This window comes from Heterocephalus glaber, unplaced genomic scaffold, assembly GCF_053883595.1.
Source record: "Heterocephalus glaber isolate CG9 unplaced genomic scaffold, H.glaber_assembly_v1.0 deba00001454, whole genome shotgun sequence".
NCBI classification, from domain to species: domain Eukaryota; kingdom Metazoa; phylum Chordata; class Mammalia; order Rodentia; family Bathyergidae; genus Heterocephalus; species Heterocephalus glaber.
In genome coordinates this window covers 17,515,486-17,528,545 of record NW_028258303.1, presented here as the reverse complement: position 1 = coordinate 17,528,545, position 13,060 = coordinate 17,515,486, and the positions used below count along the sequence as shown (strand labels likewise).

Genomic DNA, 13,060 nt, shown 5'->3' with positions numbered 1-13,060 from the left:
TCATCATTAAGGAGATCCTGAAGACCTGTAAGGTCAGTATAATCACTTGTATAAAGGTTCCTAAGCACTTCCTCTGACTTCACCTTTATATTTGTCTCAAATTCTATTCCAAACTGTTAGGGATCAATCTTGCTAAAACTCTTTCCTTTGTTAATAGTTTTTAAATGTTCTGCATATAGTGTGGCCAAGATAAAATATGCATGTTGGAGGAATTAAAAGTGTTCACAGACATCAATATAAATGTCTGGCTTGAAAATAATGAATTCTAAGGAGGAAATCATGGTATTATTTGAAGAGGCTCTGACTGCTCTCCTCTCAGTCAGACATGGATTTGTCTGAGTGCCTATGAATGAAGCATACAATCTTATTATAAAAACAAAATGAACCAGAGAAGCTTCCAAACATCAGAATATCTCCTGAAGCCAGTATACAATAAACTCAGGCTCACCTTTACAGAGGGTCTAGTAGGACAACATTGGTAGAATAGTTCTTCAGTCTCCATAAAGTATTCAACAAAAGACTCCAGCTTAGCATACTTAATGACGAGTCTCAGTAAACACTGATAATAGCCTAAGACAAAGCACTATTCAGTGAGGCTATACTAAAGCACATAAGTGAATTACAGGCTGTAAAGATGGTGTTACCGCCAAACTCAGACCAACCAGGGCACAGGCCAGTGACTGCCAAGTGGGTGCTGCATTGTAACTATCCCCTATCCCTCTGGTTTGTTAATGGGGTCTGGAAGCAGAATTTCTTCTGTGTTCTGGACCAGACAAAGCCTGGTGCCCAGGAGAGGCCTGGGCTACAGCCTACCTTGATGTTGCAGCATGGCAACTCTCCTTGCCCCCCCCCCCATCTCCTGGGATCTAGGTTTATGGTAGCTAGCCACCTCCTTTCACTGTTCAGTCCTGGTTAACTTTCTCCCCTAATTTTTGCAGGACTATTCTCCATGGAGCTGGACCTTGTTTCTAGCCTCCCTCCCTGGTCTCTTCCTGTACTTTCAGAGCTAACTGAACATTTTTGTCATGGCTAAAGACACGCAGATAACTCAAACTTCCACAAAATGACATCCTAACAGGGCTGGGGATTTAGCTCAGTGGTTCCAGCACCTGTCTCAAAAGTGCAAGGTCCCGAGTTCGATCTCTAGTACAAAAAAAAAAAATGACATCCTAACACTGCCTAGATCTTCTCTTTGACCCCTGAGTCTGATGCTGATTGGATCAGTTTTTATCTACTTCCCTACCATTCATTGAGTTTTCCTCAGGGCTAGATTTGGTCCTGGCCTCAATCTTTTCTCCCAAGCAAAAGCTTCTATTGTATCATAGCCTACACTGAGCCATACATGACAGCTAGGAATGTGCTTCATACACAAAGGAAAAGGGTGCTTTCCTAGAGCATCGAGAATCTGGGGCATCGAGCATGTCAGATATCCTCCCAAATGAGAGTCACAGAAGATCATCACTAAGTTTCTGTTCAGGGTAAATATGAGAAAAATGTGTCTTTTAAAATCTATTACACTGTAAGCCAGCAATGTGTTGTTCAAGTCACGTCATGATATTAGCTGATCTAAATTCCTGTCTAATAATGAAATACTTGAATTGTGTGTACTCAGTGGGTAGAGAACAATAGAGCTCAAAACATTTTTCAGTAATGACTGTTAAATGAGTCTATTGTATTGAGTGCCAAGAGAAGCTGACTCTAGTTATAGTTTGTCAATAATCAAAAAAATAATTTATCCTGAGAGCTATGCTACAGTTGGGAGACTGTATAACCACAACTGGCGTTGCTGAACCTGCACTGTGAAAAGCTCCCATTTAACCTTGTGAGGGGCCTGGGAAAACCTCTCAGAAAGGGAAGTAGTTCACAGAGAGAATGAGTGGGCATTTTAATCAGCAGCAAAGAGCAACCATACAAAGTTACCAAAAGATATGCCTGGTTATTGTCTAAAAAATTGGAGCCTACCAGTAGCATCTGGGCTAGTCAGTACTTACTTCGCATATTGCAAAATATGTTTTATTCAAAGAAAGAATTGGTGGCAGAGCTGTGGAGACCAGTGGTCCTCCAGTGGTCCAGTTCTGGAGAACCACCTGCAGAGCTATTGCAAAGGTGGACATCTCTGCCCAGCTGTAAGAGGTTCTGGCTCCAGAGATTGGGGCCAGGCCTGGAACCTGGATTCAGAATAAGAACCCAGATCACTTTGATGCTGGTTATAGGAAATATAGTTTGAAAAACTAAGAGAAGAGCATAGATTTTTGAAAGTAGACAGGAAGATTCAAATCATAATTTAACCACTCTTTTGTTTGCATCCTTAGGTAAGTTTTTGTCCTTGTTGAGTTTCAGTTTCCTCACCTGTCAAATGAGGATATAATATTCTTGTAGACTTTTTGTAAGTACTGAATGAAGTTCATATAGAAAACACCATGGAGCCTATAGTAGGTGCTCAATAAATGCCATTTTTCTACTAAAGGCTCTTAGTGGGTTATATCAAAAGTCTGAAGATGAGACATGTAGAGCAACACCAGGTCCACAATTAATACATGACTATGTAATGTGGTATTCAAATTGGTACATTTTTGAGAGTGAAAGGGATCCTGAGGCAGCTGGTGTAAATACATGACTGTGTAGTCACCTTAATTTTTAGTAAGATAAAGACCACATATTTGCATTACACAGGCACTCTGTATAATCCTACAACTGAGAGAGGAGGATGTGGCCTTTGCACTTGACTCTGTGGAAGTTTTAAAAACATTTTTGGTAAGCCAGATGTGGTGGTGCATGCCCATATCCCAGTGTTCAGGAAGCTGAGGCAGGAGGCTCGCCATAAATTTTAGGCCAGACTGGGCCACATAGCAAGACCCTATCTCCAAAGAATAAAAAGAAATAAAAGAAAGAGAAAGAAAGAAAGAGAGAGAGAGAGAGAGAGAGAGGGAGGGAGGGAGGGAGAGAAAGAGAGAAAGAGAGAAAGATTGCAGAGAGGCTCTGTCCCTTCTATATTTTTACAGCCTCTGCAATGCCTAGTATTAGTATCATGTACTGAACATAGTAGTTCCTCAGAAAATAATTTCAAATAATCTAATAGATAATTAGTAATTTAGTTTCTGCATTAATTATTCCCAAATAAAAGATATTCTCAATCAATAATTACCATTTCCTGTTGTCTGAAAGTTTCCAAAGCACCAAAATGATGAGGATTATAGCACAATTCTGTTCAAATTCCTCCATTTTTTCCCACTGTGAATCTCTGTATGCAGGCCAGCAGACATCTTTGTACACCCAAAGGTGCTATTTAATCTGTAAGAGCAGACTGGTCTTCCCTTGGAACAGGACCTCATATTTGCCATCAATAAGTAGTAGTCACCAGTAATCCCAGCACTCAGGAGGCTGAGGCAGGAGGATCTGACCTGAAAAATTCCAGGGCAGCCTCGGCTACATACATATTGAGTTCAAGCCCAGCTTCAACTACATAGCAAGACCCTGTCTCAAAAAGAACCAAAAAACAAAACAAAAGTTGTAGTCATGATAAGAGAGACAGAAAATAAGAGCATTTTAGATCTTTTAACACACTAGAAGTTGAAATCATTTAGCATACAGAGAAAAATGAAATATTAGGAGATGTTGATCTGAGAATATTTATTATGAAAATACTTATATCTCCAAAGGACTGGAAATAACCTGTCTAATAAAGGTGACCCTGGTTCAATAAGAAATGATAGCAGTTCTCAGAATGTGGTCCATAGATCACCGAGGTGGACAGCTGCAGGATCAAAGCTAGTAGTCTTCTCAGTCTTTCTGACACTATTCACCTATTCATAGATAGCATGAGGTAATTGTGAGTGCAAGAATCAAAGCAGTGGCATCAGGCTGTATGAGGTCCTTATGTTCTTTACACCATGCAGTTTCACTTATATTGCAAAGCCAGTTTTACTTAAGAATACTCTTGATAACCAAGAGAGTTTATGTAAAGGTGCAAATTCTCAATGGTGAATGTCATTATATTGTATACCTAAAATGTACCAATAAAATAAAATTTTTTTAAAAAGTACTCTTGATGAAGACGTACAAATGGCAAATTTCATCCAGTCTTGACCTTTGAGTACTTATCTGTTAATATTCTGTGTGACAAAACCAGAAGCATGCAGAAAGCCTTTGCTCTGCCTGCTGAACTGTGGGGGTGGTCTCAAGAAAAACCACTTGGCAGTTGTTTCAGTTGCAAGTAGAACTACAATGGAATAAAGAGTTTCAAAAAAAAGTAACTGACAGACAAACTAGAGTTATTCAGAATTGTGTGTTTGGCAGATACCCAAAAATAGATGAAATGAACTTGTTACTTAAAAGAAAGTAATAGACCACACTTCTAGACAATGGTAAAATTTGAGCTTTCAAAGGAAAGTTAGAATATTCGAAAGTGTAATCTGTCCTCATGAACTTGACATGATCCTGATATTTGAAAAATTCTGGGCAAGACTGGTGATAATATTAATGAATATAATTTTGTGCTATGATAAAATAAAATATATCAACATTTGGGATATGAGTATAACTCTATACACCCTATTTTTCAAATCATGAATGCATGATGCTATACAACCATACCTGGGTAAATGATTCATTCAAAGTGTAAGCTAGGCAAGCAGATTTTAAAGTAACAAAGTAAGAAGTTTTATTGTTGTGATTTTAAATTCTATATTCCAACTAATCTTTGAGAGTTGAGTTTTAGTGTAGTCAGAGAAGAGCATTCACAATTACCTGAAAAAGCTATTAAAATATCCTCTCTTTTCCAACAACATATCTGTATGGATGTATACTTCAACTAAAACAATAATTTGCAACAAATTGAATACAGCAGCAGATATGAGTATCCAATTATCTTCAATTAAGCCAAACATAAGAGATTTACAAATTTTATAAGGCAATGCCATTTTTTCCTCACCAAATTTTTCTTATTTTGGAAAATATAATTTTTTTCACAAAATATATTGTCTATCTTAAATACAATGGAATTATAAATGAATTAGTTTATAATTTATGTTTATTTTTAAAATTTATCAGGATTAATTTCTAATACTTAGACATTTATCTTGATATATAAGTATCAATATAATGAGGGCTTCCAGTAGTTTTTAAGAGGGTAAAGTTTCCAGAAACCAAAGTCTTAGGAGTGCTTAGTTATGGTATATTGATAAAATGAATTCTATGTGACAATGGGAAGGAATGAAATAAACTTATAAGTGCTCATCTTCACTCCATAGTTCATTCCATTATCCATTGTTAAGTGAATGAAATGTTATATTACAATACATATAGTATACTTCCAATTATATTAAAAAGGGAAGAATAAAGATGTATAGAATATAGCTATATATACACCTATACATATTACTACTAATGTGTGTATTCTATATATACATACATGTATATACTATTATTATGAATAAACTATGGTTACATCTAAAAAATAGCCTGAGATTTGGGTAGATGGAAGAATAACTTTCCATGGTATCTCTTCTTGTATTTTAAAATTTTTTATAATGGATTCATGCTAGTAGGAAAATTACCTAATAACTTCTAAAAACAAAAATCATACAAAAAGTGATAAATTATCTAATATTAGATGAAAATACTCAATAGAGCAGAATTGGTAAAGGAGCCTAGGTATATTAACATCAATTTCCCAACTTTGACTCATTATCTATTAAAAGAAACATTTCCAAGCCAGGCATGGTGGTGCCTGCCTGTAATCCCAGTACTCAGGGAGGCTGAGGCAGGAAGATCACAAATTCACATTCAACCCAAGCAACTTAAAAAGAGCTGCAGATGTAGCTCAGTGTGAAGGACCTAGGTTCAATCCCCAGTACAACCAAAAAAAAAAAAAAAATCTTTTGCATTCACAGTTTAAAATTTTAACTTCAACCACAGCGAATAAGTACTTTTTGTCCTGCTTGCTATCTTTCTGCAAACATTTATTTTCCGCTAGTATTAAGCAACTCTACTGGCAGTGCTTACTTTTGAAAAGTGGAATGGCAAAACTTCACAGCAGGAAATATCTCTTCTCCCTGGGTTCAGTTTATTGAAAAGGGAAAAAAAAGACAAACAATATGAAGGACAAAAAAGATAAGGATTATGGGGAGAAATTACCAAAAAAAAAATAATAATAATAAGGGAAAAATTAAGATGGGGGAGGGGATAGGCCGCCATGGAGGGGATAAAAAGGGGAGAATGAAGAAGTCAGAAAGAGAACAGGAGAGGAGGAGGCTGAATTTCTACAGGATCAGAGAGCAGACAACTAAAAATGAGTGGGAAGGCGAAAGAAATCGTAACAAAGGGAAATGGAGTGGAAAAGAAAATCCAGCCTATTGACGAGAAATAGCCTCCTCAGCAAGTAACTGAAGGCTTGCTGCCTGGGCTCCAGGAGAAATGGGAATGAAAATCTGTCAGCAGAAATTCAGTGGAAACTGAGAAAATGAGTGGGACCTGTCGTTTTGATAAGAGGACATGGAGGGTATTTTGATTTAGATGAAACTGTCTTTTTAGATATAAATTCTAGGTAGTTTCTAGGTACAAATGCTGGGTCTCCTTAACTTCCTGTCCCTGTGTTGCCTCTGAGACTCCGAAGGCATTGAGAAAAGAAGACTGGGCTGTAATGGATGTGTGAGTGGTAGAAATAGAGAAGTCTGTGATTCCTTGTCCAGTGTGGAGGAGAAAGAGACGAGCGCGAAGAGAGCCCTTTATCTCTGGCCGTGCAGCTGGAGACGGCCTGTCTGTCTCTCCAGCTCAGCGGCAGCCCTGCCACCCCCGACCCAGACTGTCGCTGACAAACAGCCATCCACCCACCAATCCTGGCCTGTGGCCAACCAGCGTGGGAGGCTGGAGTGAGCAGAAAAACCTCCAGACCCGCTGGGAAATGGAAATTTTGAGAGGGAAGAGGGAGAGGAGATTGGCATTAACGAAAGCGAAACTTTCAGAGTAGAAAAACTGGAGGGGCTAAATTGAGGAACAAGAGAAGGAAGAGAAGCCTTCCTCAAGCCAGCAAGCCGAGCATACACTCAACTGAATTTAGACCGAAGGGTTTGCTTACGATCCATTTTAAGGAGTATTATTCTGGATGATAGAGAATTTGGGAGTTCTGTGTCAGCAATTTTAGTGCTGCTATCACTTGGACACTAGATAACCTAAATTTATGTTGTAAAGCCGAGCTGTGGTGGCCAGATCAGGCCCAATCATGATTCACTTTTTGCAAGCAGCTGGTTGTACTCTGGCGGGGACACCAAGCACTACCAGCAACAACAGAGCTAGCTATGTGGGGTTCATTTATTGAATTGCTAGTGTAAGACATTTATAGGCCTATGTGGAAAGCAAGCATGGCACAATTCAGTCACAAGCTTGTCTTTAGGTGCTGTTATCTCCTATCTACATGATATCAGGAGCAGCTATTCATGTTGTAGCCCCAATAATGCCCTGATTCACAAAAGGAAGCAACTGTTCTCAAATGATGAGAAAGCGAAAAAGAAGTTAAAAATTTCAATAAAACTAATTATCCTGAAATATCTGGGGATGGGTCACTTAATATAGTTGACAACTTATCCCTTGAAGCACTAGAATACTTTTGTTTTATGTGGAAAGTATATTAAATAACATAATACAGTCTTTACTTTCTTAAAAAGTACACTTGTTATATTTTTGCATTTTCTTTATTTCTGTGTTAACCATTATTAAGTTATTGTAGTCTACAGTTTTATAGTGACAATCCAGGTCCCACTGAAGGATGGGAGTTTGCTTGCTCCTATGTGCAGTTTCTAGATCCACTGGATGGTTAAAGATTTTCTCTTGAGTTCTTCCATACTTGAGTTTCCATTTTCCACTTTTTCATGCCTTTTCTTGTTACTACAGTATCAGCAGTTGCTGCTGTCTGGCAAACAGCCTTTCTAATTTTTCTCTAATCTACTAAGGGCTTGGAAGTCAAAGAGGTGTGCATATGAAAAGTCTGGATAAAGTAATAGGAAACAGGCTCTAATTCAGTTTGCGAGCAAGACATCTGAACTTCAGAGACACAATTGTCAATCTGCTGGTGTTAGTGTTTGAACTTTGCAGCACCATCCAGTGGCTTATAGCTGTTTTTGTTTTATTTTATGTTCTCATTTGTGATCGTGTTAACTGAGACTGCCAGATGCATTAAGGAAAAAATGAAATGCTTTCAACATAAACAAAAGAAATCCAAGCCAATTGTTAAAATTTTATTGAATGCAAACTTGGTAAGAAAAATATTTATGGAAAAGGAGGATAGATTCCCCACCATTTAAGAAAAAATGCATTTATTTCTTCTAAAAACTCTTTTTCATGGCTATTTTATAAAACATTTAAAATAAAGAAAAATGAAGACAATCTCAAAAATCTCACCAAAGATTCCCACTATTAATATATTAATATCTCTCAGAAATCACCATTTAGATGAATACTGGTTTTCTCTTATAGAACTCTAGTCATTTTGTTTATGTAAGTTTACAACTTCTCTAATATATCATAAATATTTTTTGCTTTGCTATATAATGTTCATTAGCTGTCTAATTATTGAATACTATATTGAACAAATAACTTCAATGTACATACTTATTGATCAATGTACATACTGATACTTTTTCACTTATTTTATGAATTTATATATTGGAACATAATTGTTCTCTTATCAGATTGCTGTAACTTTTCCTGAATATCTCATTTTACATTGCCAATGTTAACCATCCTATTAAAGATAGATTCACTTTTCTAGTGAAGCATATTTTGCCAAGATATAAACTAAAAAAATACAATTCACTTGGAAGGAAATTTTCTTGACAGCAAACACTGTGAAAACACACTACTCAGAGGCTGAGGGGTTTTTTGCTTCCTTAAATGTCAAAGTTTTTTTCACCTTTATTTTTCTTGTTTTCTTTAAACTGTCTTCCTTTTTCTCATTCAAAATAATGATTTTTTAAAAGGCCACTTCTTTTCTAAATCTTTTTTATTCTCCAACTTTCAAACAAAATCCTTTGAAATTTTTTGAAGTAGCAGAGGTTCAATCCTTATACTTAAACCAGGTGTATTTTTTTGTAATTATTGGTAACAGACGGTGCTACATTATAGCATCCAATTGGGCAGAGAAAGTCACAGTTAGAGAAGGCCCACAGAGAGAGGCATTTCACCATCAGTCTTCCTCCCAAATATCTCAAGAAAGAAAACAGCTTTTATTCTTCTGCTTCTGAAGAGCATGAAACAGCAAGAAATTTAAAATCAGGTTGTCTTTTATCAAATTTATTAAAATGTATTAGTTGTAATCATTTCTGCTAAGAGGAGAAATATACTTAGACTCAATAATAGTTTAAACATTTAAAGTGCTTTTGAGAAAGAATCTCAGATCAACCAAGAACAGGCTTTCAAGCTCCTCTAGGTCTCTGTTTCTTCATTTGTGAAATGAAATTGTTACGTGAAGAGGTCTCGGAATCCCAGGGTGCTACACTCAGAGGGATTTCAGGGAAACTCAGCCTTAGAAAGTCAGAAAAGCTGAGTGCTATGGATATCCTTCAGTAAAGACCCAATCTGCCCTACCTGGAGAGGTTGTAGGGAAAAACACATTTTCCAACTTTCGTTATCATAGCTGCTGGTTTCATTTCCTTTGTAGGAACCCCCTGATCTGACGTACAGGAGGGATGCTTGAAATAGAAGCAAAAGCAGAAATTCCAGGCTCACAGGAAACACCAAGGAAACTTATATGCCTGGAGCGGGGCCCAGGCTGTTCTCTTACTGAATAATTTGGAGGAAAGGGAATTTAACAATATCCACTTCCTCAAATCATACCTTCCTTGTGTGTTCTGCCAAAAGATATCAAACATCCGAGTGAAAATGTCAAAGTTAACTTCACCATGATTTTTCTACAAAACAAATAAACCTTGTTACCATCAATGGTCAATTGGAATTTTTGTTATAAATTACTGCTGATTTACTAATTAAATAAGATAGTCAGGGTCCATCAAGTAGCAAAGTTCTTGAACATGGCTGGTAACAAAGGTGGCTTGGAAAAAAAAGAGATTCACCAAAGACTTTTTTTTTTTTTAATGAGAGGCTAGCTCAACCATCCAAATACTATCTAAATATTTGGGAATAGAAGTGTTTTGGGTTTTGGATATTTTTCTGTTCTTTGAGTATTTGCACATGCATAATGAGGTATCTTTGGAATGAGACCCAAATCTAACCACAAAATTCATTTATGTCCCCAATATATCCATACACAGAGCCTGAAGAAAATGTAATACAGTATTTTTAGTGTACCTGTGTTTTGACTGTGACTGTCACATGAGGTCAGGTGTGGAATTTTCCACTTGTGGTGTCATGTTGGTGCTCAAAGAACATCAGATTTCAAAGCATTCAGGATTTTAGATTTTTAGATTGTGGATGTTCAATCTACAGTACTTTATTTTGACAATGATGTCTTTGTTGTGATAATAGACATGCGCTCCTGAGGATCAAAGGTACTTCTCAAAATTCATCATCTCAGGCTAGGCATTTAGCTCAGTGGTTCCGCTGCCTGCCTCACAAGCACAAGGTCCCGAATTTGATCCTCGGTACCAAAAAAAAAAAAAAAAATTGGCATCTCTCTGCTTAGTTGCTCTCATTACAAGCTATTTGCAGTAGCCACAGTCACTTCTAAGGCTGGGTCTAGAATAGCATTTTTACATCTTTGACCATGGCCCACAGTACAAATACACTTAAACTTTGTACTCCCATAAGTGTGTGTGTGTGTGTGTGTGTAAATATATCTGAAAAATATCTCTAGTAATGTTGCACTCACGATGTGGATATGGTCTGAGGTTTTCTAGGCCAGCCTATGTTGCTTCATTTGTTAAAATATTATGATGATTCACTATACTGACTGTTCAACCCACAAATGGCTTTCAGTTTACAGTTTGAAAAACATCAGCCTGGATTAATAATAATGATGACCATAAATATAATAAAAGTTTTACCATCGGAACCCTGAGCCACATTTGGAAGAATCAGTTAAGATAGACCTAGAACAGGAGATGGGAAGAAGTATTTTTCAGCATACAAGAACTTTCTAAGATGACGATACAACACAAACAGTGATAACTTTGGAGGCTCATGGTCCAATTTCACCTGTGTCCCTGATTCTTCTAAAAAGTGTTACATAGAATGTTTGACAGATCTGCTTCTATATATACTCTGACCTTAACTGGATTGGGGGTTAGGAGAGAATTCAGTCATGCAACACACCATCATTTTATGAGTTGCTAAGGAAGGAAAAGTTATGATTGTAAAGTGTCATCAATTATAGGACACTCAAGAGAGACATCAGAATAGGAAAAAAAAAATTGGCTTCTAAATTAATTTGGGAACTCATGACTCACTTGGAGTTCCCCTCAAGACTTTCAGTCCTCCTATTCTTCCTTTGGTAGGACCCATGGAATTTTTAATCCCACATATCTGAGATTGTGTTTTATTAATTTTATGTAATTGCACAAAGTTCTAAATTTGAAAGGCATCCTCTGATCATTTGGATTGTATGTCCAAACTGAGGAATCTAATACCCAGGGAACTAATGTGATTTGCCCCAAATAGCATGCAAAAGTAAAGACAAAGAAAAGTTTAAAAAGAAAAGATCTAGGCTGGTAGACTGGAAAGGAGAAATAGTAAACCAGGAAACATCAAGGCTAGAGCCTAAAGCCTCTGGTCTATTTATTTTCTCTCTTCAGTTTTTAGATGGAATTGATCACATGAAAAACAAAGTCATAGCCAGGTGTGGTGCCACATGATTGTCATGGAAACATTCTGGAGGATGAAGCAACAAATTTGAGCTCAGCCTGTGCAGTGCAGTAATTTAGTGAGACGCTGTCTTACATTTTTTTTTAAAAAAAAAAAAGGACTGAGAATGTAGCTCAGTACAAAAGCCCTGGGTTCAATCCTGGAAAGCAAAAATAAAACAAAACAAAAAGTCATAAAAAAGAGAATTATAGACCCCTTTACCTTTGAATCTAGTATCTCCATTATGTGGCAAGATAAAAATTGTTACCAGGAACTGTTTTCTTCAAACATCATTTTAATCACAATATTTTTTCCCTTCTCAAGAACTTAGGTATTATGCTGGTTGAAATCAACTATATACTTCCTGACTGATGATCGGTATCTTTCAGTGTCATCTTGATTTATTTATAGTAGTTTACATCCCACCCATTTCCTATAAAGATTAGCTGGACCAGCCTTTCACCTACTTAAAACTGTCATTCTGTGCTCCTCGCTGGTTCTTGGCAAAGTCCTAAGTACTATTTACACATATCTGTCATCCATGTGTAACGTGGGTCCCCACATCCACTACTTTGTAGATGCTCTCCATTGCCATTTCCTGTCTCTCTTTTCTTTCTTTCAAATCTAACATTTACCCTTTCTGGTAAACATTCTCTGACACTGTTTTGTGGTCCATACATGCTTAAAATATATTCTACATTCTTTTTATTTCACTCAGCAATTTACTTGGAAGACATTTTCTCACTGATCTAAACTTTTACATACTGATGTAATGTCCCCTGACTCATGTGGCCCTGTCCTCAAGGAACAGTCACCACTTAGTGGGAAGAAATATTCACACACACACACATACACACACACACACACACACCACTGAGATACAAGAAGGAACACATACATAAAACAAGAAGGCTGTGTTAACTGTTGATCATAAAGGGTTGGTTCTTAACCTAATGAATAGTTGACAGACTGCTTAATTTAGGGACTCTGATCTCCTCTCCCAACATTCATTCCCTGTATCTTAATTCATATTTAATTACTTCTACTTCTTCAAAGGTTCTTTGTCACTTACTGTGATTTGTCCACAACCTTTATGGATTCACACACCCCCTGCCATATTCATATCTGGGCCACAGCTGTCCTGTGTGAACTCTCTTCAGAGAGGTTCTTTCTCACTCTGTTCTCCACATACTCCCTGCACTATGCAGCCATGAGGGGCTGTGGCCCAGCCTCACACTTGTCATAGTGCCCTCTTCCTCTCCTCCTCCTC

General features: G+C 37.2%; 1 protein-coding gene across 5 annotated transcripts in view; it reads left to right on the top strand.

Annotated features, from left to right (window-relative positions):
- Positions 1-13,060, top strand: part of Rasgef1b (RasGEF domain family member 1B) — a 598,312-nt gene that overhangs the window by 474,048 nt on the left and 111,204 nt on the right. The gene's annotated exons all lie outside the window — the stretch shown is intronic.